Source organism: Pipistrellus kuhlii, unplaced genomic scaffold (genome assembly GCF_014108245.1).
Source record: "Pipistrellus kuhlii isolate mPipKuh1 unplaced genomic scaffold, mPipKuh1.p scaffold_m20_p_1, whole genome shotgun sequence".
NCBI classification, from domain to species: Eukaryota; Metazoa; Chordata; class Mammalia; order Chiroptera; family Vespertilionidae; genus Pipistrellus; species Pipistrellus kuhlii.
The window spans coordinates 14,504,135-14,531,147 of record NW_023425404.1 but is presented as its reverse complement, the minus strand read 5'-3'; the positions used below and the strand labels follow the sequence as shown (position 1 = coordinate 14,531,147).

The 27,013-nt window shown below is 39.8% G+C and overlaps 1 protein-coding gene across 3 annotated transcripts in view; it reads left to right on the top strand.

The window, feature by feature from the left end:
- The first annotated feature begins 2,345 nt into the window (after positions 1-2,345).
- SIPA1L1 (signal induced proliferation associated 1 like 1) overlaps positions 2,346-27,013 on the top strand; it is a 385,638-nt gene continuing 360,970 nt past the window's right edge. For all 3 annotated transcript variants that reach the window (XM_045579110.1, XM_045579114.1, XM_045579079.1), the window contains exon 1: positions 2,346-2,803. The gene's annotated coding sequence lies outside the window, so the exon portion shown is untranslated. The remainder of the gene's footprint in view (positions 2,804-27,013) is intronic.

Here is a 27,013-nt window from a genome sequence, read left to right as displayed (position 1 = left end):
CAAGGAACTGTTGAAGGTTAGGAATCTGAGGTATGAACCTCCTCACCGTCATCTGAGTCTTTATTGCACCCAATTTTATTGAGAGATATTGACATAGCACTGTGAAAGCTGTGGATGTATGGCATAATGACTTCATAAGATTCTAAAACGACGTATGAGCTGGGAATGTAGGCATGTCCAACCCAGGGACCTGTCATTGGTATCAGCAGATGTCCCGGATCCCGCCAAGAAGCCCCAGGATCCAAGGCCCTGAACTGAGCTCAGTGGACTGGCCCCTCCCTTGCTTCTGGGCCTTGGAGTGATAAGTGGCTCATGAGAGGCGCTTTTCTTGGTTCCCTGAAGAAAGGACTGAGTTAGTTGGCTTTTCCCAGCGCATTCTTCAAGCAACCTGCCAACCTGGCAGATTCTATATATTTGATTTTCCATTTTCCACCGGTTTCCCGGTGACGCCGAAACCAACCTCCCTCTGAGGTCCACACTCAGGGACTTCACAGGGCTTTGCCCTGGAGCATCTGCTCACTTGGAGGCCCCTCGGGGCTCCATCCCCAGCTCCTTCCAACTCCTCTGAAGCTCCACTTGAGTCTCCTGTCTGGTATGTGGGAGGTATGTCAACAGCTGTAGGCGCCTCTGCGTGTCAGCTCCCGACTCCTCACCCACCTTTCCCGGGTCTGGAGGCTGGGTCCCTTAGCCTCCTCCTCAGTGGAGCCCTCACAGGGTTGGAGGGCCGGTGGCCCTGCCTGCCGCAGCCTGTGTGCGCGAACAGATTCCGCACCCGGCGATCCGATGATGCGCTCCAGATTTATCGCATCCCCAGGTCGGCCTGACATTTCGGCGCATGAGTGCGAGTGCCTGGCGTGGCTCCCGCTGCAGGCATAATGAAGCCGGGAGGGGGAAGAGCTCGCTTCCCAGGGAGCAAATGTGTGTCAGTGACAAGTCTTCCTGGCAACAGCACCAGGAAGGAGGTACCAGGCTCCAGCATCACAGCCAGAATCGTCAGACTGATGGCTGCACTGCACTGTACAATTTTCCTCCTCGGTTACTGACTCCAACCTTAAAAAGAAAGAGAGAGAGAGAGAGAGAGAGAGAGAAAGAGAGAGAGAGAGAGAGAGAGAGAGAGAGAGAGAGAGAGAGAGAGAGAGAGAGAGGAAGAAAAAAAAGAAGGAAGGAAGGAAGGAAGAAGAAGGAAGGAAGGAAGGAAGGAAGGAAGGAAGGAAGAAGAAGAAGAAAGAAAGAAAGAAAGAAAGAAAGAAGAAAGAAAGAAAGAAAGAAAGAAAGAAAGAAAGAAAGAAAGAAAGGAGAAAAAGAAGAAAGATAGAAAGAGCAAAGCAAAAGGAAGGAAAAGAAGTGTTTGGTACAAACGATACCCCCTAATTTGCCATTAAACAGGGAGACAGATGACCTCCAATGCTGCCAGGCTGTGGCTATCCCTGGCTGTGCTATGATTGAATAATAGATGAGTGACTGAGGCGGAGCGAGAGGCACAGGGATGAAGCTTGAGGAGCAGAGCTCATTGGCCCTCTGCTTGGGGAGTAGGGCCCCAACACTTCGGAGCCAGAGATGTAGTCCCCCCCACCTTTTTCCCCCCAGTTTCTTAGGCATGTGCTACTAACCACAAAGTTTCCTATTTCTCAAGGCATCTATTCAGACTGAAGAGGGAAGTGAAACAGTGGCTGTTTCACTTGACTCCGATCACCATGCCCAGACATGAGGTGGAAGCTTTGGACAGCCGCGCTGAACGGACCCGGCCTGGCTCAAGTGGCTCATCGAGTGCCCTTGAGTGTGTCTCCTTCCTCCCGCCAGGCACCCGTCTCACCAGCTGGAGAATGAACCTCGGATCTCTTAGAGGTTGCCCCAGGTCTGACCTTCTAGGATTCCAAGGTCAAAACCAGTTTCACCATCCTAAGAGAGCATGGAATTAAAAGTATTCCCATAAATGTTGGTCTCCAATGCCTGATGTCCGGGTTCTGCTTTATCACCGCAGCGTGAGCATGCGAGACTTGAGGCTCACATTCCTGCGCACGCATCATTTAGCAGTATCTGGGATACATTTACATTTCTAGCATCGGTGTAATTCCACTTGGGTTGATGCCACAGGAAGTTCAGGCCCGATTCAATTAAGGGACTTAAAATGAGAGTTTAAAAAGCAAAGACAATGCGTTGCACATGCTCTATCCATTGTTCTCTGCATTGTTATTCAATGCGGCACACTGGGGGCGGCTTGCGCTTCATTCCAAGAATCTGTTAGCAATCCAAAAGTTGCATTTTTACTATCTTATTTGGCAGCATGGAATTTAAGATCCGGATTGAACTTGCGAGGCAGGCAGGCAGGCACTCCTACGAAAACAAGCGCAGACAGCCTTTTTGTACGTCTTCGCATACCTCTCAGCTCCTAACGTCGCCTTCAGACTGTGGGCCTGAAACAGGAGACAGAAAAGGCCCTGATTGCTACACCCGGGGGTGAGGAGCGTGTCCAGCCTGAACGTGCTTCCCCTTCCACCTACAACAGCCACCGCACCAGGAGGAGGCACCGAGCTTTCCATTCCTGCCTGCGGGAGGACGTTGGTGAGCCACAGCGTTCCCACGGGTGCGCACCGAACAGAAGCAGTCCTCCGTGGACACGGAGTGGAAGCTCCCCGGGACCTCACGGCAGAACTCTGAGCCAGTCCAGATGAGAGACTGAGGAGTTGCACCCTCTGCATAAACACATCTGGTCGGAGTGAGCAGACACGGCCGCAGGAGCCCCAGAAGAGAACCTCAAACGGAAAAGGACAAGAAGCAGAACTTCTGAGATGGCCCCAGCCAGGTAGGAGACGGGAGGGGCAATGGCAGGGACCTTCCCCAGGTCCTGCTGGGCCCGTGTGGATGCGGGGAGACCCCGACGCTTAACCAGCGGGAACTCTAAACTGAAAGATGAGACAGGACACAGGCTTTATTAAAGGAGAAGGACCCCTGCCGGGCTGCCTTGCAAAGGAAGAGAGCACATGTGCAGGGGTGAAGGCGCCTACTGAGGGGAGGAAAGGGAAGGGATGGGGCTTAGGGTACTTGGCACACACTGAATGGTGGTTTCATATAAGGCACATGATTAGGGACTTAGGAATCGGGGGCTTAGGGTATTTGGCAGGTACTGATTGGTGATTCAATGTACAGTCCATTTAAGGTGCCTGGTTAGGTGCTCAGGAATGTTCGGACTGCAGGTGGAGTTTACGTCATTCTCCATCCATCAGTTGGGGGAAGGGAGGATCTATCCTAAACTCTCATGGACAAGGCAGTCCCTAAGGTCAGGCCTGAGGAAGAGGGGCGTTGAATACTGGCGGGTAGAAAAAAAAGTCAAAAGCTGGGAGGACAGAGGGCACGGGAGGGTCAAGGCCGCCGATTCAGAACAAAGATGTGAGTCCTACAATTCTGGAGTTCTTTTATATGATGCCTGACCTCCTGTAATGAGGGCGACCTTTGAAAAGAACTGCTTAGAGGTTTGACAAAGACAGTGGAATAAGAGGATCCACAGGGAAGCAGGACAGAATGATTTCCTTTGGAAAATGTCCTTAGATATTAGAAGTTAATGCTAGAATAAGGTGACCAGACATCCCGCTTTTGGCAGGACAGTCCCGGTTTTTAACAATTTGTCCAGTGTCCCGCGGCGTTTCGGGACTTTTTTAAAATGCCGCGGGACGCGGGACAAATTGTTAAAAACCGGGACTGTCCCACCAAAAGCGGGATGTCTGGTCACCTTATGCTAGAACCACAATCTATACATACCTGTCCCTCAAGAAGCAAGATTCAGCAGATGGAGTCTGCACTCTACGGAATATGTGTTATAATAAGAAGGTAGGCCCTGACCGGTTTGGCTCAGTGGATAGAGGGGTCCCGGGTTCGATTCTGGACAAGGGCATGTACCGTGGTTGCAGGCACATCCCCAGTGGGGAGTGTGTAGGAGGCAGCTGATTGATATATCTCTCTCATTGATGTTTCTAACTCTCTATCCCTCTCTCTTCCTCTCTGTAAAAAATCAATAAAATGTATTTAAAAAAATAAAAATAATAATAATAATAATAAAAAAAGAAGGTAGGCGAGATTGGGCAGTGCCAGGTTCTTCCAGTCGGGGCCCCAGACCTATGGCAAGGACCCAGGTCTTTCCATTTCCCCTGCTCAGCCTCACACCGGCCCCTTAGGAGGGCCCTCCTCACGGCTTCTGCAGCTTTAGGCCTCCTTGCAGGCAATGACATTCAAGACAGAAAAAAAAAGTTGCTCCTCCCGGGTACAACTTCCTGAGAGCAAGGACTCCGTTCCCAGAAGTGCCTCTTGCAACTCTCCCTCACATTTTTTTCAGCAACAATTGCATTGCACTGCCACACCATTGCCCAGAGCTATCTTTTGGCAAGGTGAGCCCTAGACAAACAGACTGGCTGAGATTGATAGTCATTCTGCGGGGTCTTTCCTTGACCATCATGGCCGTTCAGGCAGGGTGAATGGGCCTGGGATTCAGTCTGTGAAGGAGATGGATTAAGAGTCCAAATGGCCAATGGACTACAGGGTGGGGCTCCCAGCCAGGCCTGCCACGCCCCTCTGTGGACTCCCAGGTGACATATCAGGGCTTCTCAGATAGGAAGAGACAGCGCTCACACCTCACCCGCTGACCAAGCCCTTTTTACCACAACATTGCTCTTGTCTGTTATACCACTTTTAACATTTTAAATCATCTTAGTTAAGGCTCAATGCAAGGCAAATATTTTCTTTCCAAGTTTATTGAGATATACTTGACATATAACATTGCAATGCAATGATTTGGTGCACATACACAGTATATTGCAAAACGATCACCACAATAGTTGAGTGAGCATATCATCACCTCAAATGAACTGGTGTGTGTGTGTTGAGAACATCTAAGATCTCTGAGCAGATTTCAAGTATACAACACAGTATTAACTACAGTCACCATGCTGTGCGTGAGAGCCACAGAACTCAGCAGATAACTGGCAGTTTGTCTATATTGACCAACATCTTCCCTTTTCCCTACCCCCACTCCTTGGCAACCAGCATAGTACTCTCTGTTTCTATGAGTTTGGCCGGTTTTAGATTCCTCAGTTAAGTGGATTCACACAGTATTTGTCTTTGTCTGATTCATTTCGCCCAGCATAATGCCTCAGGGTTCATCTTTCCTCCTTTTTTACGGTTGTGTGAGGGTAACATTCTATTGATCCATTCACTCTTTGATGGCCACGTAGGTTGTTTCCATATCTTGGTTGTTGTAAAGAATACTATAATGAACATGGAAGTGCAGATATCGTTTGAGATAGTAATTTTATTTACTTCAGATATATATATCAGTACTTGGAAATGGGACTGCAGGATTATATCGCAGCTCCTATTTTTAATTTTTTTGAGAAACCGCCATACTGTTTTCCATAATGATTGTACCAATTTACATTCCTATCAGCAGGGTACAAGGGTTCCCTTTTCTCCACATCCTTGTTAAAACTTGTTATCTCCTGTCTTCTTTACAACAGCCATTCTGACAGGTATGAGATAATATCTTACTGTGGTTTTCATTTGCATTTCTCTGATGATAAGTTATGCTGAGTATCTTTTTATATACTTGTTGGCCATTTATAGGTCTTTGGAAAAATGTCTATTCAGTTTCTCTGCCAGTTTTTTAATCAAATTATTGGTTGTTTTGCTATTGAGTTGTATGAGTTCCTTATATATGTTGGGCATTAACCCCTTATGTGCTTTGTGGTTTTTAAATGTTTTCTCCTAGTCCATAAGTTGCTTCTTCATTTTGCTCATACTTTCCTTTGCTGTGTAGAAGCCTTTTAGTTTGATATAGTCCTACTTATTTATTTTTGCTTTTGTTGCTTGTACTTTTAAAAAATATATATATTTTATTGATTTTTTACAGAAAGGAAGAGAGAAGGATGAGAAAGAAACATCGATCAGCTGCCTCTCGCACACTCCCTACTGGGGATGTGCCCACAACCAATGTACATGCCTTTGACTGGAATCAAACCTGGGACCTTTCAGTCCGCAGACCGACGCTCTATCCATTGAGCCAAACCGGTTTTGGCTGTTGCTTGTACTTTTGGTGTCATATTTTAAAAAATCATTACCAAGAGCAATGTCCAAGAGTTTTTCCCTATGTCTTCTTCTAGGAGTTTTAAGGTTCGGGTCTTACATTAAACTCTTTGATAATTTGAGTTACTTTTTACTAGTGGTATAAGATAAGGGTCCAATTTTATTCTTTTGCATTTAAATATCCAGTTTTCCCAGCACTGTTTATTGAAAAGATTATCTTTTTCTCCACTGAGTATTCTTTGTGAAATATTTGTTGGCTGTATATGCATGGGTTAATTTCTGGACTCTTGATTCTATTTCATTGGTCTAAATTTGTTTTTGTGCCAGCACCAGATAGTTTTAATTAATATAACTTTGTAGAATAACTTTGTAGTACAATTTAAAATCATGAACTATAATGCCTTCAGCTTGGTTCTTCTTAAGAATGCTTTGAGCTGAAACCGGTTTGGCTCAGTGGATAGAGCGTCTGCCTGCGGATTGAAAGGTCCCAGGTTTGATTCCGGTCAAGGGCATGTACATTGGTTGCGGGCACATCCCCAGTAGAGGGTGTGCAGGAGGCAGCTGGTCGATGTTTCTCTCATCGATGTTTCTAGCTCTCTATCCCTCTCCCTTCCTCTCTGTAAAGAATCAATAAAATATATTTTTTTAAAAAGAATACTTTGACTATTCAGGATTGCTTATGGTTTCATAAAAATTTTAAGATAGTTTTTCCCATTTCTGTGAAAAAAAATGCTGTTGGCATTTTGATAGGGGTTGAAGTGCTTCTATAGATGACTTTGGGTAGTATGGACATTTTAACAATATTAATATCTTGTATTTGAGGAAGAATTAATATATGTGTTTTCTTCAATTTTTTCATCAATGTCTTAGTTTTCAGTGTGCAGATATTTCACCTCCTTTAGTATCATGATAATGCTGCCTCATAAAATGAGGATGGGAGTGCTCATTAACACTTGGAATAATATGAGATGGATTGGTATTCCTTCTTTAAATACTTGATAGAATTCACCAATGAAACCATATGGTTCTGGGGTTTTCTTTGTTGAGAGGTTTTGATTACCGCTTTAGTTCCTTAGTCATTATTGGTCTATCTCTTCATGAGTCAAGCTTAGTAGGTTGTATGTTTCTAGGAATTTATCAATTTTCTTTAGGTTATCCAGTGTTTTGGTATATAATTGTTCCTAGGGGTATCAGTTGTAATGTCTCTCTTTTACTTATAATTTTGTTTGAGTCCTCTTTTTTTTTCTTAGTTAGTCTAAAGTTTTGTCAACTTTATTTATCTTTTCCAAGAAGCAACTCTTAATTTCACTGGCTTTTTCTATTGTGTTTCTAGTCTCTTTTATGTCTGTTTTAATCTTTAGCATTTTCTTCCTTTTGCTAATTTTGAACTTAGTTTGTTCTTCTTTTTCTAAATCCTTGATATGCAAAGTTATGTTGTTTATTTGAGATCTTTCTTTCTTTAATATAAGCAATTATTGCTATAACCTTCCCTCTTAGAACTTCTTTTGCTACATGCCATAAATTTTGGTATATTGTGTTTTCATTTTTGTCATTAGATACTTTATGGTTTTCCTTTAAATATCCTTATTCACCCATTGGGTGTTTAGGAATATGTTGTTTAATTTCTAGCTGTTCATAAATTTTTCAGTTTTCCTCCTGTTGTTGAGTTTTAGTGCATACCATTGTGATTGGAAAAAACAACACTAGATATAATTTTAATCTTAAATTTGCTAAGGCTTGCTTGGTGGCCCAACATGTGATCTATACTAGAATATGTTCCATGTGCTCTTCAGAAGGACATGTACTCAGTTGTTGAGTATATGTTCTAATATGTCTCTTAGTTTCATGTGGTCTACTCTATAGTGTTATTCAGGTTTGAGCAAATTTATTTTGCCATGAAATTGAGATATATCCAACATGGCAATAATGAGATGTTGTAATTTGGTAGAAACAGCTTGGTGTTCAGAATCACACAGATCGCTTTTATTTTTTTAAATCCATTTTCTGGTTGAGAGGCAGTGGGCAGTTACTTCATTTCCCTAGACCCTTCTTACTAGTAATCACCTCAACTCCTTGTGCATGCGAGTTCTTTCTTGGGAGGCTGAGCTGGGAAGCATGCCATGGCAATGAGCGGAGCATTCTGTAGTCTACACAGCACAGGGCCTAGAGGCTATGGACAGGGTGGCGCAGAAAACAAATGCCTCCATTTTTCTTTCCTCCTACCCTCTGATTTGTTCCTATCCCCCCACCGTGGCCAAACCCAATAAGAAGCCAAAGAGACAAAGAAGGGTAGAGGATGGAAGGGTGGGGAGCTGTATTATAAAGGAGAATAACAGCACAGTGCATGTGCCTGATATTTACTACCAGGTGCATGGATATAAAGGATAGTATTTTTATTTTCAGAATTCTGAAGTTAAGTTTTGGGAAAAAGAAAAGTTGAATTTTCTGTATATAAGTAGCAGGTGTTGCACACTAGGCCATGTGATAGGGACCAGGGCCTTCCCGCACCTCTCAGCCTGAGATCATGGCATGCCAACAAAAATTGGCTATCTACTGAAACTCAACCTTTGGAAGAAACCTGTGAGAAGTGCATTTGGAATGGCTTTGTGATCTTCTTACCATGTAAATGCATTATGCCCGCCCCCCGAAACTGTCTCCCTGTGCCAAATGAGTTCTTCCTGGCCTGTCAGTGCAGCCAGACGCCCGACAAGTCTGACAGAAGCTGTGGTAATGACACCCTGGAAGGCCATTTGTCTTCTGCTGCGATGACAGCAGCGGCGTGCATGCATCTTGAGTCGTTTTCCTGGAGTGACGGTGACTCCAGCGGACCATGCAGGGCAGCCGCACTCTGTTCCCGGTCCTCTTCGGTGACCAGCGAGTGATGACAGCACACTCTTCCGTTCCGAGCTCGAGAGCCAAACATCTGCAGTCCATGCAGGTTTCTCCTAGCTCTGAGATGAGTCAGTGTGCAGCCAGAATAGTGAATTATAATTGGGATTGGATGAGTATAAGTGATTTATATAGCGGGATCAGAGGAGTATGGGCATTTAAATGTGTGCCTTCTTCACACCTCCGTCCTCACTCCTACTGTGTTCTACTCCTCACCTTTTCCCATTTATTCCCCTGCCTCGGCCTTCTCCTTACTGCAGAGCCAGGAACTCCAAGGCCCCTACCTGTGGATTCAGGTAAAATAGTCATCAGCACACCCGACCAGCTATCTCAGCCTCATAGCTGTGGAGCACATTCTCCAGCCCCACAAGAACACCAGCTTAGCTTCTAAAACAGATCAGTTTTCCTCACTGATTCACCTTGGAACAGTAACTGTTACCGCCTCTAGTTTTGATTGCTTAAGACCTTCGGTGTTGGTTCCTGGTTTATTCCACAAATTACACTTTCCTGGTGGCTTGATTCACAGGTATGCCAGATACCAATGTTTGTATTCCTTCCCTGCTAACCTCTTACTCAACTTCCTGTTTTGGTGAGATTTTACCATGTTACCTTTAAAGTAAACACTAAAGATATTCCTCTCCTCCTGCCCTCAACTTGTAGCAAAACGAATAAAAGAAAAGCATGTTGGAGGTGTGTGTGTGTGTGTGTGTGTGTGTGTGTGTGTGTGTGTGTGTGAGGGGGTGGGGGAGGAGGGAGACAGAGACAGAAAGTAGGTGTTCTCTTAAAAAGAAGAAATTAAGCCCTGGCCAGGTGGCTCAGTTGGTTGGAGTGTCATCCCATATACCAAAAAGTTGTGGGTTTAATTTCCAGTGAGGGCATAGTCCCGGGTTGTGGGTTAAGTCCCCCATCAGGGTGCATACGGGAGGCAACTGATATAAGTTTCTCTCTCACATCACTCTCTCTCTCCACTCTCCCTCTCTCCCTTCCTCTCTCTAAATATATCCTTGGATTTTTTTAAGTGTCTCAGCAACTACAAGTCAATTTAAAATTTTATAGATAATTCTTTATAAAAGCAAGATTCAGTACAAATGATGTTTCTTCTATAAAGCAGCAGTTGCCTTTATGTAATAAATATGCGGAAGAACTTTTTGTTATTTGTGCCTGGAGTTATTTGCTTCAGTTATCTTACTAGATTTTAATTCTACCTCCTCCTCTTCCCTTGAAAAAGAGAACATTGTTTATTAAAAAGAGATCCAGTTCCCTTCTAAAGTATCAGGTGTCTGTTATGTCACCAAAAAGTGTCCATAAACAGCCTCCTCTGTAGAACTGGCACAGGATCCTTGCTCCTATTAGGTCTTAGCATCGCATTCGAAGAAGTACACTCATGACTGTCACACCCTTAGAACAGTGCTTTTCAACCCCATCTGCACATGAGAATCACCTGGGGGATTGTGTGCAAGTGTGTACACATACCCATGCACATTGATTTCCTGGGCCTCACCCTAGGGAATCTGATTCAACTAGTTTGAGGTAGGGCCAGACATTGGTAGGTTTTTTTAAAGCTCCCTATATTGCCTGCTGGCATGGCTAAGTGGTTGAGTGACGAACTATGACCCAGGAGGTCATGGTTTGATTCCTGGTCAGGGAACTTGCCCAGGTTGCTAGCTCAGTCCCTAGCGTAGGTCATGCAGGAGGCAGCGGATATTGATCATCATTTATGTTTCTATCTCTCTCTCCCTTTTCCTTCCTCCCTGAAATAAACAAAAAAAAGATATTTTAAAAATTAATAAAGCTCCCTAATTGGCTTAGAGATTCAAGAAGTCTGCCCATGCTTGGATTTGTTGCCCTATGAACTAAGTAAACTTCTTTTGAAATTCAAAGGCTATTCTTTAGCTGGTTGCCTATCTACAGCCTGTGACACCCAATAACTAAAGAGAAAGGAAATGCAACACCTAAAGTCACAAGGTCCAAAGTTATGAAAAGTCAAATGCTTGAATCTGGACGCTGGGTGAACTATAATGATCCTTTCTTCCCTCCTTCCCCACCACCTCACCATGTGTGTGCGAGCACAAACACTCACACACAGTGACATATGTAGCTCTACACGCAAATTCCAGCTTTGGCCTACTTGACACAAAACACTGAAGCAGCTAGGGTCTGTCAGAATGGTCTTCCTGCCCTTACTGGGCTGCAGGTGACCTCAGCTTAGTGACACATTGTTTTCTGTCTTAAAGTTTTTATTTGGAATTCCAACACACGTTCATAAAAATGGTGTGATCGTGGTGATAACATCTTAAGTTAGGCTACTATAACTTTTGACCCACAAAACAGCTGAACCAAAGCATATAAAAAGTATCTAGGGCAATCACTGTGAACTGAGAGCACTAATAACATGGGTCCACGTTGCTGGATTCCTATATCCTATACACTGATATGTTCCCTAAAAGAATAATGGCAAACACAGGAAAAGCAACGTAAAATGTCAATGATACAGGGAAGGAGAAGGGAATCGATCATGCTCAAGGGTGATAACTGGCTTTGGAGATCGAGGCGGGAGGGCATAAAAGCTGAATGTTAAGACGTAAGGAGAAGGATGGGGCAGCTGTGAGTGAGGTGGTGTGAGGGGAACTGCCTGTTAGTAGACAAATATTTCACAAGGAGATGTTTGGAAATCTTAAAATTCCCAAATACATAAATGTAGAGCTATTTAAAGAGGCTCTGGCTTTTTTCCAAATCTGTAGAGATTTTTCTCGGTGGTTTTGTGTGTGTGTGTGTGTGTGTGTGTGTGTGCGCGCACACACACACACACAAATATCTTGGTATCCCTTGACCATGTTTTTTATTTAAATAGAAGTTTTGACCCTCTCTTAATTGCCATTTTTCACAAAAAAACAGAGTGTTGTTTTCCAGGAAATGGTAAGAGCTGTAGGAAACTAGAAGCACGTGCTCTATCTGAAGAAGCACCATCATTAACTCCAGACAAAGCCTGCCAAGACAGGCTGCTTGCCCAGTTCTCTATTTTTTTCAAGAGAAGTGAGAAGTAGAGATATGTATATGGAATATCTTCATTTTATCCTGGAAGTACTAGTTAATGTAATAAGACAAGACAAGTAAATAAAAGGCATACATATTTAGGAAAAAAGAAATAAAACTATCTTTATTTATAGATGACATGATTGTCTATGCAAAAAAATTCCCAGAATCTTATCCAATAAAAGAGAAATATGCATATTGACCATATCTCCACTATGTACACAAGCCACACCCACAAGCCAATCAGAAGAGAGTATGCAAATTAATACAACCAATATGGTCGTTAATTTGCATATCCAGGTGCAGAGCAAAGACTGAAGACAGCATAGGAGGAAGCCAAGCACTGCAGAAGAGAGCAAAGCTGTGAAGAAGAAAGCTGGGCTGCAGAGAAGCAGGAGGGGCTGTGGAGAAGGGAGGGAAGCAGGCGGGTGGTGGAGAAGGCCACAAGAAGCCCTATTCTTGCAGGAACTTTCCTGCAATGGGCTTCTAGTGGATTAATAAAAGCCTTGAAACTGATAAGCAATTATAGCAAGGTTGCAGGATACTACCTGAATTGATTCACAAGTCAATTTCTTATATAATAAAAATGAAAATTTGGAATTTGAAATTAGAAAACTACCACCATTTACATTAACATAAAATTTTAAATACTTAGGTATCAATCTATCAAAATATGTATAAGACCTGCGCAAGGAAAACTACAAAACCCTGATGAAAGAAAGCAAAGCTAAATAAATGAAGATGGCCAAAACCGGTTTGGCTCAGTGGATAGAGTGCCAGCCTGCGGACTGAAGGGTCCCAGGTTCGATTCCGGTCAAGGGCATGAACCTTGGTTGCAAGCATATCCTCAGTAGGGGGTGTGCAGAAGGCAGCTGGTCGATGACTCTCTCTCATCGAAGTTTCTAACTCTCTATCTCTCTCCCTTCCTCTCTGTAAAAAATCAATAAAATATAATAAAAAATAAAAATAAATGAAGATGTACTCCATATTTATTAATAGGAAGACTTCACACTGTTAATATGTATGTTCTTTACAATTATACATATAAATTCAACACAAACCCATTCAAAATGTCAGTATTTTTTATTTTATTTACTTTTTTCAGTAATTATTTTTTTAGATATAAATAAACTGAAACTGATTCTAACGTTCATATGGAATGGCAACAGACACACAATAGCCAACACAACACTAAAGAAGAAGAGTTAGAAGACTTACTGAACCCCACTTGAAGACTTAATACAAAATTACAATAATCAGGACAATAGTATTGGTTAAACAATAGATAAATAGGTCAGGAACAAAATACAAAGCCCAGCAATAAACCCACTGTTGAGGGAAAGCCCCAAAAGTCTAAAATCAAGATCAATTCTGAAGAACTGACATGTAGCCTTGTTCAAATTAATAAGAGCTTTAACAGGAGAAACTTCCATACATGGGAGAAGCAGCTGCCCCAGTGTGGAGGGCCAGGAAAAAGCCACACCCCTCCCAAGAGAGTCCCTTTTTGTGTTGTTAATCCTCACCCGAGGATATTCTCCATTGATTTTTTAGAGAGAGGGAAAGGAAGGGGGAGAGGCAGAAAGAAACATCCGTGTGAGAGAGACACCTGGATTGATTGCCTCCCACATATGCCCCGACCCAGGCCTGTGATTAAGCCTGCAACCAAGGTACATGCCCTTGACCAGAATCAAACCAGGGACCTTTGTATTCATTGAGCCAAACCAGTTAGGGCTAGAGTCCCTTTTTATAGGGCATTACTAGCAAGCCATAAAGTGGGTAGTCACCAGAATGAACAATACATTCCTAAATTAAAAGAAAACATCAGGTAATTATCACATTTTATATATTCACTAAACCCCTTCCCAGGACATGATGTTTGCCTTTCGGCAGCATTCTGGCTTCAGCTTTCCAGGCAGTCAGCCAAGCATGAGGTTGCAGAATCACAGAGAGTTTTGCACTTACTGAGAGTGCACCTTCCCAGATGCCTTTGCTGCGGGAGCCATAGTACATCTCTAAAGTGAACTCCTATACACCCACACAAATATAGTCAACTGGTTGTTGACAAAGGCACACAGCTAATTCAATGGAGAAAGGATAATATTTTCAATAAATGCATGTATTCACATGCAAAAAATTAAATCTAGCCCTGGCTGGTGCTCAGTGGTTAGAACATTGGCCCATGAATCAAAGGGTTGCAGGTTCAATTACCAGTCAAGGGCAAGTATCTTGGTTGCAGGTTCCATCCCTGGCCCAGTGGGGACACAAACAGGAGGCAACCAATTGATGTGTCTTTCTTTCATCAATGTTTCTTTCTCTCCCTCACTATCTCCCTTCCTTCCACTCTCTCTAAAAAAAATCAATGGAAAAAATATCTTCAGGTGAGGATAAAAATAAATAAATCTAGACCCAGACATTATACCTTTTATAAAATTAACTCAGAATGGATTATATCCCTAAATGTAAAATAAAAATTCTAGAAGATATCAAAGAGAAAATCCAGGCAAGCGTGGTTTTGTCAATGACTTTTGATACAACACCAAAAGCACAATCCATTGTTAGGAGAATGAAAAGACAAGACAAAGACTTAGAGAAAAAATCTTTGCAAAACACATATCCTGTGGGACTTGTATCCAAAATATAGAAAGAACTCAAAACTCAACAATAAGAAAACAAGCAACCCAATTAAAAATGGACAAAATATATCTGAACAGACACTTCACCAAAGATATACAGATGGCAAATAAGCATATGAAAAGATGCTCCCCAACATGTGTCATTAGGGAACTGCAAATTAAAACAACAATGAGATACCATCTACACTTATTAGAATGACTAAAATCCAAAACACTGGCAATAGTACATGTTGGCAAGGATGTGAAGCAACAGGAACTCTCATTCATTGTTAGTGGGAATGCAAAACAGGACAGCACCCACTTCAGAAGACAGTGTGGCAGTTTCTTACAAAGCTAAACACAGTCTTATCCGACAATACAGCAATCCTTTTCTTGGGACCAACCTGTGGTTCAGTCAATATTATCAGACAGAAGAAGGGAGCCAGAGAAAATCTTCAAAGTTTTAAAACAGAGTATGAGGGGTAATTTTTGGAGAACGGGGTTACTCTATTTCCAGGTTAGGTCCAAATCTATTCAGTGCAAATTAACTGAGGTCTTTTTTTACTTTTTATGGCCAATAGATGCCTTGTAAATTGATCTTCATTGAGCTGTGCTCTAAGAGACTGAGAGAGACAAAATGGTCAATGACATTTGCCATTGAATAAGGGAAGACAAGCACACAAACGGACTTGAAGATATTCCCAGAACATGATTCCTTTTTTATTATTATTTTAAATTATGAGAGAGAGAGAGAGAGAGAGAGAGAGAGATTGTTTTGCTGTTCCACTTATTTATGCATTCATTGGTCTTGACCCAGGTTCGAACCCACAACCTTGGTTTATTGGGTTGATGCCCTAAACAGTAGATCTACCTGGCCAGGGCCAAGTCACAGAAGAGGATTCTATGAAGAATAAGGCATCCATTGGATAAGAATATAAAATTAAAGCCTACATATATTCTGTTAGCAAGAGATACACATTAAATGTAAAGACTCAAATAGAAAGTAACAAAAGATGAATAAAGACATAAGAAAGTTGGAGTGGATAAATTAAAATCAGACAAATAGACATTAAGATAAAGAGTATTACTATTATAGAAATAAAAAGGGACATGTCAAAATAATAAGGAAGACATTTATAACTGTTATATCTTCTTTATTATTCTAAGAAAGTTAAACAGACACTTGTCTATGAGCTGTTAATTCTATGCCTAGGTAATTAAGCAAGAGAATGGAAGCATGTCCACAAAAAAATGCTTATACAAGAATGTCCATAGCAATTTTATTCATAATAGCCTCAATTTGGAAACAAATAAAATGCTCATCAGCAGGAGAATAGATGAACAAATTTTGTACATCAATACAATGGAATACGACTTGGGAAGGAAACGAAAACCAAACTCTGCTGTTACACAATAACATGGATAAATTTTGCAGACATTATGCTGAGCAAAGAAGCGAGAGACAAGAGAGTACATACTGTGTGAGTTGTTTTTAAATGAAGTTTTATAGCAGCAAAACTCATCTATTTTGAAAAAAATAATTTTGCTTTTGGGACACAACTGGATTTCCTGGGTGGTGAAAATATTCATTATCTGGGTAGAGATATATGCATTTGTCAAAACCCATCAAATTGTAAATATAGCAAGGGGAACAAAGAACTTATAAATAAATTCAAAGCTATATAAAATATGGTTTCCTCGAAACAAAACAAAAGAAGATTAACTTTGAGAAAGTAATATGCAAAAGAGTACATGGTGACTTCATGAGGAACAAAATCTACCAAGTACTGCGGGACCTTTGTGCCTTCCTTTACTTGGAGTTGGCGACCGTGATTTAGAGACCTTGAATCGCAGCACCTGAATATACACGTATGGCATTGTTGGTTGGCACCAGTAACAGAATCACAGTAATCTCCAAAGGAACAACAATGCAATCCATAGGTTCCAACCCAGCAGGAGGGAAAAAGGATCCTCAACTTGGTCATCCCCCACAGAAGGTTGAAAAGGAGGAAGAAAAAAGCAAAGAGAAAAACAGCAAACAGAAAATACAAAATAACATGATAGAAATTATTTCAAATATGTCAGCAATAACAATAAATGTAAGTTAATTCCACAGTTAAAATAGAGACATGAACAAATTGCATTTTTAATTGTATTTTATGTTATTGTAGTAAGAACAGTTCACATGAGTTGTACTCTCTTAAATGTTTAAGTATTCAATATAGTATTGTTAACTGCAGGTATGTTGTTATTCAGATCTCTAGAACTTAATGATATTGAATAACTGAAATTTGATGCTCATTGATTGGCAACTCTCTATTTCCTCCCTCTTCTTCTCCCCCAGCTTCTGGTAAACAATTTTTGGATTTTTCACATTGACTTATTTCACTTAGCTTATTGCCCTCAATATTCATCCATGTCATGACATATTGCAGAATTTCCTTCTTTTTAAAAGCTGATTAGTATTCCATTGTGTGTTTATGCTACATTTTCTTTGTCCATTCATCCATCAATGTGCATTTAGGTTGTTTTCACCTCTTGGCTATCGTGAATGGAGCTGCAGTGATCATGAGAGATCCTGATTTCAAATCTTTTGCATAAATATCCAGAAGTGAGATGACTGGATCATATAGTATCGATAGTTCTAATTTTAATTTTTTAAGATATCTTCACACTATTTTCCATAGGGGCTACACCATTTTCCATTGTTAACAGTAGCATACAAGGTCAGGATTTCTCCATATCCTCCCAACACTTTATTTTTTGTGGTTTTGATTTGCATTTTTCTAATGATTAGTGACATGGAACATATTTTCATATACCAGTGGGCCATTTGTAAGTTTGTGTTTTGTTTTGTGTTTTTTGTTTTTTGAGAAATGTCTATTCAACTTTGTAGTCTGTTTTTAAATTGGGTTATTAAGGGAATTTTTGTTACTAAGTTATAAGAATTTTTTGTTGTTGCAGTTTTTGTATCTGTTTTTAGCTGAGAAAAGTTTAAGAATTCCTTCTTCAAAAAATATTAACCCCTTATTTAATATATGATTTGCAAATTTTTTCCTATTTCATAGGTTGTGTTTTTAGTCTGTTGTTTTCTTTGCTGTGCATTGGTTTTTACTTTGATGTAGTTTTACATATATATAGTATTATTTTGCCTGTGATTTTGGTGTCTTATCTATAAAATCATTGTCATGACCAATGCCATGAAGCTTGTCCCCTATTTTTTTCTTAGAAGTTTTAGGTCTTACTTTTTAGTCTTTAATCTATTTTTAGTTGGTGTGTGTGTGTGTGTGTGTGTGTGTGTGTGTGGTATAAGATAAAGGCCCAATTCATTCTTTTGCATTTGAGTATACAATTTTCCCAACACTATTTATTGAAGAGACTATTCTTTTCACAATATGTATTATTGGCACCATTGCAGATCAGTCAACCACATATGGATTTATTTGGGGGCTCTCTATCCTGTACTATTGGTTTATATATCTGCCTGATGCCTATAGGATATTGTTTTATTTACTGTAGCTTTGTAATATAGTTTGAAATCAGGGAGTATGATGCCTCCAGCTTTGTTCTTTCTCAAGATTGATTTGGCTATTTGGGGTCTATTGTGATTCCATATAAATTTTAGAATTGTTTTTCTTTCTAATTTTTGTAAAAAAAAAAAACACAAAAAACTGATTTCTATTTTATTCTTTTTGGTGCTGTGGTCAATGGGATTGTTTTTAAATTTTCTTTCTCACTTCATTGTTAGTGTAAAACAAGCAAACAAACAAACAAACAAGCAAACCAAAAACAAAACAAACAAACAAAAAAACAAAACAGGTAAATATAGCTGTAAGAACATGCTCTAAAGCAGGCGTCCTCAAACTTTTTAAAGTGGGGGCCAGATCACGGTTCCTCAGAGAGCTGGAGGGCCGGACTATATGAACTACTAATTCCTACTGTAACACCTCGGCTGCGCTCACTGCCCAAAAAACCTGACGGGCCGGATCAGACTCCTCTGTGGGCCGCATGTGGCCCGCGGGCCGTAGTTTGAAGACGCCTGCAAAGAGTAAAAATAAAAAAGATGATCATATTAATGCTAATCAAAAGAAAACCTATATACCAAGATTAGTAGTAAACAAAAAAAGAATTTAAAGAAAAAGTTTAATAGGTTTTCAGAGTGATACTTTACAACAATAAAAAGAAAAATCTACCAATAATAGTAATAGGTAATATTTCATTAAGGGGGAAGTACCATGATGTCTATAGTTGCATTTAAGTGCAAAACAAAAAAACAAACACACACACACACACACACAAAAACCCTATTAAAAAAACACAAACAATTAATGGAGGGAAAAACATAGAGAAAGGTTAACATGTAAATCTAAGTATATGGTATAGGGGTGTTCATTTTATTATTCTTTCTATTTATTGTATAGCTATCTCAGTTTTCCTACAGATTTGAAATTTTTCATAATAAGTTAAAACTTTATAAAGTAAAAAGTTGGGGAAAATTCACTTCAATAACTCATGAAGCTAAGAGAAAAATCAGAAGAAATTATAAAATATTTAAAATGAAAACAAAAGCCTTACATATTAAAGCCTGTGGAAAACAACTAACGTAATATTTAAAGGAAAATTCATAGCCTTTAATAAACTTATTTAAGCAAGAAAGGATTTAAATAAATGCGCAAATTCTTACATTCAAATACCGTGTTTCCCCGAAAATAAGACATCCTCCGAAAATAAACCTACTTACAGGTTTCCTTCTGAGTGAAATATAAGGCATCCCCCTGAAAATAAGGCCCCCCTAGGCTAAACATGAGAGATTTGGTCCACTGATTCTGAAAGAAATGGAGTCATAATAAGAAATTCACCAGGAAATTCAGGAATTGGATTGTTATGATGATGTTCCAGAAGATGATGACATGATTGTCATTGAATAAATGAGTAAATTCTTGAGACTGTAGGATTCAGTTTGTCTGGTTTGTGTTGACAACTACCGTACTACCGTACCATATACAGGTAATAAATTTCCTTTATTTTCATTTAACAATAAATGTGTACCATATTCTTCTTCATGGAAAAATAAGACATCCCCTGAAAATAAGACCTAGCGCATCTTTGGGAGCAAAAATTAATATAAGACACTGTCTTATTTTCAGGGAAACAGGGTAGCTAAAAAAAAAAAAAATTAAATTAAATAACAAAGTAAGTCCAAAGAAAGTAAAATTAAACCAGCAAGTAAGATACGAGCAAATGTTGATGAAATAAAAAACAAGCAACAGATTCAATAAAACCAAGGACTTGTACTTTGAAAAAAATGTAAAAGCTCAAATAAACAATGTTAACTTGAAAGAGGAGTTAAATACAGTAGCTATGTACAATACAAAATCATGAATGTAATAATACAAATAAATGTTGCCATTAAATTTTAAAAACTTAATATGTATTTTAAGAAACAATTGCCAAAATTAAACTAAGAAGAAGTAGGATATTTGAATATATTCCCTAAACCAGGAAAATTTTAGAAGACGTTCAAGTAACAGATCTTTCTTATTTTTTGTTTTCTGTCTGAGAATAGAAGAAGGAAAGTTTCATCTTCAATTTGTCATTTTGTTCATGTACAAATATATGGATAAAGTGCCAACAAGAAAATTGCTGGATTAAGTATATGTGCATTTGTAGTTTTGGTCATTGTTAACATAAAGATCATGCCAATTCATACACTTCCATCCATAGTGTATGAATGGAATGCTTGCTTCCACATAATCTTACCAACAATGTTCTCAAAATTTTTAATCTTTGCTAATCTAAGAGAGAGAAAAAAAAACTGGTATTCCATTGCATGTCTCTTACGAGTAATAACGTTTATAATAAAATTTATCTTTTCATTTTTTAAAAGCCATATGTAAGTCTTTTAGGTATACTATTTGTATGCTCTGCCCATTTTATGTGTTTATTTTTTTATTGATGTGTAGGGACTCTGTGAAATATGTTTCAAGTTTTTGCCGTTTGTTATTTGTAGTTAGATTCTGTTAATGATGTTTTTGACATGGAGAATTTAATTTTTTATGTAACGATATTCAATAGTCTTTCTAAGGGGGCTTTTATGTTTTATGTCATATATTGAAAGACTTTACTGCTCCAAGTTTATTTTTAATTCTTCTATCTTTTGACCAACTGGGGAATTACTATGATGTATGGACTGAAGCAGGGATTCAATTTTATCTTTCTCTTCACAGAGCTGACAGTGCACCAGACGTGCTTTTACTGCTATGCTCGGGGTCATGCAGATGATGAGGGTGCTGAATGAGCCCTGACGAAGCTGTAAGGGAACACAGGGACGTTTTCTTGTAAAATACTATACCTGAGACGAATCTTAAAGAATATGTAGCCAAAATCGGTTTGGCTCAGTGGATAGGGCATCAGCCTGCGGACTGAAAGGTCCCAGGTTCGATTCCGGTCAAGGGCATGGACCTTGGTTGCGGGCACAACCCCAGTAGGGGCTGTGCAAGAGGCAGCTGATAGATGATTCTCTCTCATCGATGTTTCTAACTCTCTATCCCTCTCTCTTCCTCTCTAAAAAATCAATAAAATATATATATATATATATATATATATATATATATATATATATATATATATATTTTTTTTTTTAAAGAATATGTAAAAATTAGCGAGGCAAATAAGAACTGGAGAATGGAAATCATTCACCAGCTAAAGGCAAGCATGTTAGAGAGGGAATGACGGAGGCAGGTACTGAGGGTTGAGCAGGGTGGCCTGGGAAGCCATGCTTAGTTAGAAATTCAAACGTTATTTTGCAAGTAAAGGGGGACCATGAAAGATTGTTTTTAAGTGGGAGACAGTAATATGCTCAGATTTACATTTTAGAAGATTATTCTGACAGCACTGTGGATGTGGATTGGCATGGCGTAAGCCTGAAAGGCAACAGAGCTCATTTAAGTGAAAACTCGCTTGGAAAAAAAGAAAAAGAAAAAGAAAAAACTTGCAAAGGTCACCTGCTTCACATCTCTTGGTTGTCGGACTGGGCCTGAGACTCAGGTATCCCACTTTTAATGATTTCTTCATAGTTTAGGCAAAACCAGCAGCCAACTTGCCAGGAAAGGATAAAAACAACCAACAGTGGTTTTAAGTGTGACTGCTGTAAAGCCCAGATCTAGAAACTTGAACTCCAGTAAGCTCATCTGAAACCTGAGAGCACAGCCTTCAGACCAGCTATCGGATCTCCTGGTTGGAGGGCAGCCTGGAGGTCACCCTCCCACCCAGCCCTGGAATCTCTCCCAAAACATGCCCAGCAGATGGCCTGGGGCCCCTGGACGACCGTTCTCCACCTTCGGAGGGAGCTCCCAGGCCTCCTGTTTCCCTCGCTGCTGGTCAGACCCAAAAATAGAAAGTTCTTTCTCATGTGGAGCCAAATTCTAACTTCCTGTGACTTTCACCTGTCAGCCAGCAGCGTCTTCTCCCTGGGCCTCTTTTCCTCAAAGGAAAACCATTAGCTTAGAGAGGAGGCATTAGGAGATGCTACCAGAGGACCACGTAATGGTTTTCTAATGCAGCAATTTTCAACCTTTCCCATCTCGTGTCACACATAAGCTAATTACTAAAATTCTGCAGCACACCAAAAATATGTTTCTTTGCCACTCTGAGCCCCCAAATCCTCCTCTATAATAATAGAGAAATATGCAAATTGTTCTTTACTCCATAATATCACGAACAATCGCAAGAGGCTGCCTACGTGTGTTGCTCTGGAGATGAGGCAGAAGCGGGAAGGCGTCTGGAGAAGGCGAGACCAGCCCAAGGCGACTGGAGGGACTGAGGGCAGGGCTTGAAGTGGCCAGAGAAGGCCAGAGGGGTCAGGGGCTGAGCCAGGCATGCTGAAGCTCAGGTGTCAAGGAAGGGCAGGGCCACATGATTTTGCATGCTGGGCTCCTAGTAGGTATAATAAGAATAGGTATAATAGCCCTAGCTGGTTTGACTCAGTGGATAGAGCATCGACCTGCAGACTGAAGGGTCCCAGGTTCCATTCTGGCCAAGGGCACATGCCTGGGTTTTGGGCTCGATTCCCAGTAGGGGGGATGCAGGAGGCAGCCAATCAATGATTCTCTCTCATCATTGATGTTTCTACCTCTCTCTCCCCCTCCCTTCCTCTCTAAAATCAATAAAATATAATATATTAGAAAAAAAATAGGTATAATAACAAAACAATAATAGTAATTATCTACCCTTTTTGCTCCAAGATGACTTTTTAAAAAAATCACTTACCTATACTTATATATATTTCTGTTACCAAGAATTAACCAATCAGACACAACCTTGTTATGTGACATGACCAATAAGATGCAAGTGTATTATATGACCTATATATTTATGGTTCAAGACAGGGCATTCACACCAAGATGGCTGTTGTTGTATTGGCTGTTGTCTTTTTTTTTTTTTTTTTTTTTACATTCTAAGGGAAAAGGGGCAGGGTCCCTGACTAAATGGTCAGGTATTGCATGTTCTAAAAATTCTTATGGCATACCAGTTGAAAACATAATTTCTAAAAAGTACTAATGGTTGTACAACAAAAATACCAATGGATGCCATTGAACTGTGTGCTTAAAAAATAGTTAAGATGACAAATTTTATGTTATGTGTTTTGCCATAGTTCTTAAAATGTTTAGTTGTGTAAAATGCCAGCAGTACACTGACCAGTCAAAATAGCATGGCATGATGCTTTGAGCTTTAAATGTTGGTAGCTCTTCAAAATGGCCGTGAATTTTAATTTTGCCTCCCTCTACTCACTCTTGCTTCCATCTTATGTTTTCAGTTTACTCCCATCCCTTCTGTCTTTCCACCAGGGTCTCAGTTGATCTCTGAGAATCAGGTTGTTCTCTCTTTGGCTGCCTCTGAATCTTGATGGTTCATTGAATCATGTGAACTTGCTTTAAAAAGAAATCTAAATTAGAATCATATGATCAGTTATTTTAGGGTGGAAATTATGGTCCTTTGAACCCAACAGTCCCATGTTGCTCTAACACAGTCCTAGAGAAGGAAAGATTTTTGAAATATTTCCATTCCAAAATATCAAGACCTTTCTTTCAACCTATGCAAGAGGAGCTTCATTTCCATACCCCCAACCAACCAATGACAATAGTGGAGTTTTTAACCGGCTTAATTTTACTAATCCATGAACCAGTTACCTGCTTGTCACACTCGCTTTTATTATGTGATGTTAACATTTTTTGGTTTGGATGAGATACTTACTACAAACTTTGCTTGCTAAATATCGATCCTGACTTTTTCTATGGGGACAAACTCTGTCATGACCTCATTTCATCGAACAGGCCAATCCTTGAAGTGCGGCAGCTCTCTCTGCCCTGAGCAGCTAGAAGCCTAGGTCTTAGGGATCAGGTGTACCTCACCACTCTCAGCCTCAGGAGCTATGGGGCACCTGCTTTAGTCACAACCTCAGGGGAGCTTGTTGTTTGTCACTTATAGCCGCAGATAATCTGAATGAAGGGGAATCAAACTAGAAGCCATTTAGCACAGCAACTGATTCCACTGTGTTTAACATTTGAGGCTTTCCCTTCCATGTTAAAGCCTTCTATGAAAAATACCAACTTTAAAATTTGATGTAATGTTTAACTGCTTATTCCATTTTCAGTTTTCTTTCCCTTTTAAAAACTAATGTATGTACCTCAGAGAGATGAATGTGATTTTTGCCATGAAAATTTACATTTCCCTAATTTTGATAATCTTCTTAGTAGATCTTGATTCTATTCCACAACCACATTGGTAAGAGGTGTCATACTTAGATCCCTTTCCCATAAGATCTCTGCAAATGTTGTGACTTCTGATAATGGCAGAGCAGCTTGGTTGGAACCAAATGGAAACTTTAGAGCTAAAAAATATAATATTTGAAATAAAAAGTTTATTGTATGTTTTTAACATTCTGGAGGCAGCACAGAAACAGTGAACTTGAAGATAGATCAAAAGAGAACATTAAAAAAAAATAAAAGAAACAACAATACAAATATCATTTAATCTGCATAATGATAAAAGTCTCAAACATTTAGAAATTAGTCAATATAAAAAACTATGATTTATTTCACAAATGAAATTTGAAAATATTTTAATGGAATTATAATGAAAATATAAGATACCAAAGTCTGTGTAGTGTTTCTGAGGAGTAATCAAAGGGAATTGAAGGAAAGTGTCAGTCTATAAATGTTTGTACTAGGAATGAAAAAAAAACAAAACTTAAAATCAATCATTTATGCACCTATGCATCAATTAATGACTGGATATATAAAATATGGTATACCCATACAATTGAATATTATTTGGCAATAAAGTATGGTATTAATATATGCTACATGTGGATGAACCTTGAAAACAGTATGCTAAGTGAAAGAAGTCAGTCACAAAAGACCACATATTTGTGTGATTTGATTTCTTTTTTTTTAAAATATATTTTATTAATTTTTTACAGAGAGGAAGAGAGAGGGATAGAGAGTTAGAAACATCGATGAGAGAGAATCATCAATCAGCTGTTTCTTTCACCACCCCTACTGGGGATGTGCCCGTAACCAAGGTACATGCCCTTGACCAGAATCGAACACGGGACCTTTCAGTTCGTAAGCCAATGCTCTATCCACTGAGCCAAACTGGTCTCAGCGTGTGATTCGATTTCTAAGAATGTTCAAACTAGGCAAATTATGGAGACAGAAGTTAGATTAGTGGCTGTTTAGAGCTAGGGGACCGGGCAAGCAAGGGATAGGGTAACTGACAAAGGGTATAGAATTTCTTTTGGAGGGTGATGAAAATGTGCTAAAATGTATTTGATGTTGGTTACACAACTCTGTGAATATAAATAAAACCATTAAATTGTATACTTTAAATTGGTGAATTGAATAGTATGTGAAGTGTCTCAATAAAGCTGTTACTCCACACACACCCCAAATCTAAATTTTCCACATAAGAAACTAGAAAGAAATTGAGCATATTAAGTCCAATGTAAATAATAATTAGGAAATAATGAGCAACACAAGTCAATGAACTAGAACACAGATGAACAATAGAGAAAATAAAGCCCCAAGTTGGTTCTTTGAAATGATCATTAAAAGTGAGGAAGGAACACCTGGCCAGACTGATTAAGAAAAAAGAGAAAATATAAATGATCTATATCAGGAATAAAAGAGGAGTAAAATCCTACAGACATTGGGGTGTTTGCATGACTTATGTATGTGCATGACTTATGTATTTGCTTAAAGTGGGTGGATTTGATTATAAGCAAGTTGTTATGCCTCCATTAATCTTTAAAAGAAGCAATCAATGTAATACACCTAAGTAATCAACTTTTAAAAAGCATGATCAGCCGAAACCGGTTTGGCTCAGTGGTAGAGCGTCAGTCTGTGGACTGAAAGGTCCCAGGTTCGATTCTGGTCAAGGGCATGTACCCAAATTGTGGGCACATCCCCAGTAGGGGGTGTGCAAGAGGCAGCTGATCGATGTTTCTCTCATCGACATTTCTAGCTCTCTATATCTCTCCCTTCCTCTCTGTAAAAAATCAATAAAATATATTTTTTAAAAAAAGGCATGATCATTTCAGCCAAAGCCATTTTTTCAGCTTTGAGATAGAGGACTCTTAAATTAGTTTTATTCAAACCAATCTAAGCATCTTTCTCACTGTTTGATAACGGAGACACCCCCGCTATGTGAGTGTACACCTTTCCAAGGCTGTGCCATTACCTCACGTCAAGGTACCCCAAGATTTCTAATAACTATTTCAACCCTGCCACTGCCCCTTTTTATTGTGCACTTAAAAAGTGCAGGCGAAACTCTTGTCCTGGCCATTTCTGTCTTGGCAGGATTCTAAGAACTAGTCAATGACTAATAGCTACCACGGTGTTTTGACCTTGTTATAACAAAATCCATACTCTGAGCACAGGTCAGTCCATTCAGTGGTTTCTCTTCCCTCCTGTGGTGGTTTTGTGTTACAACAAAACAAAGTTCAGCACCTGGATGTGTGAGTGAGCACATCCAGGGAGGATCAAATGGGCATAGACCAGGATCTGTGAGGACCCCACGCAGGTCTATGACAAAGAACAATAAAAGCCTGAGATTTTCTTTTAAATGTAACCAGAAGACAGTGAGTTTCTACTGAATAAAGGGGGAGAGATGAAAATAAACGATCTTTACTCCCATGTTATTCACACGGTTGAAAACCACCAAAGGGAGGATCTTTTATGATTCTTGAAGGTTTTGTTGATGACTATTAGCACTTTGTGGCTCAGTGTCATCTCAGACTTACGCTGAGCAGTATTACTCTCCACCAAGTGCTAACCTTTGCAATAGTAGGGCTTCTGGGCAGAATCTTGAGGCAAGATAGAGTGGTCTTCCTGTTTCTCCATTCCTACAGA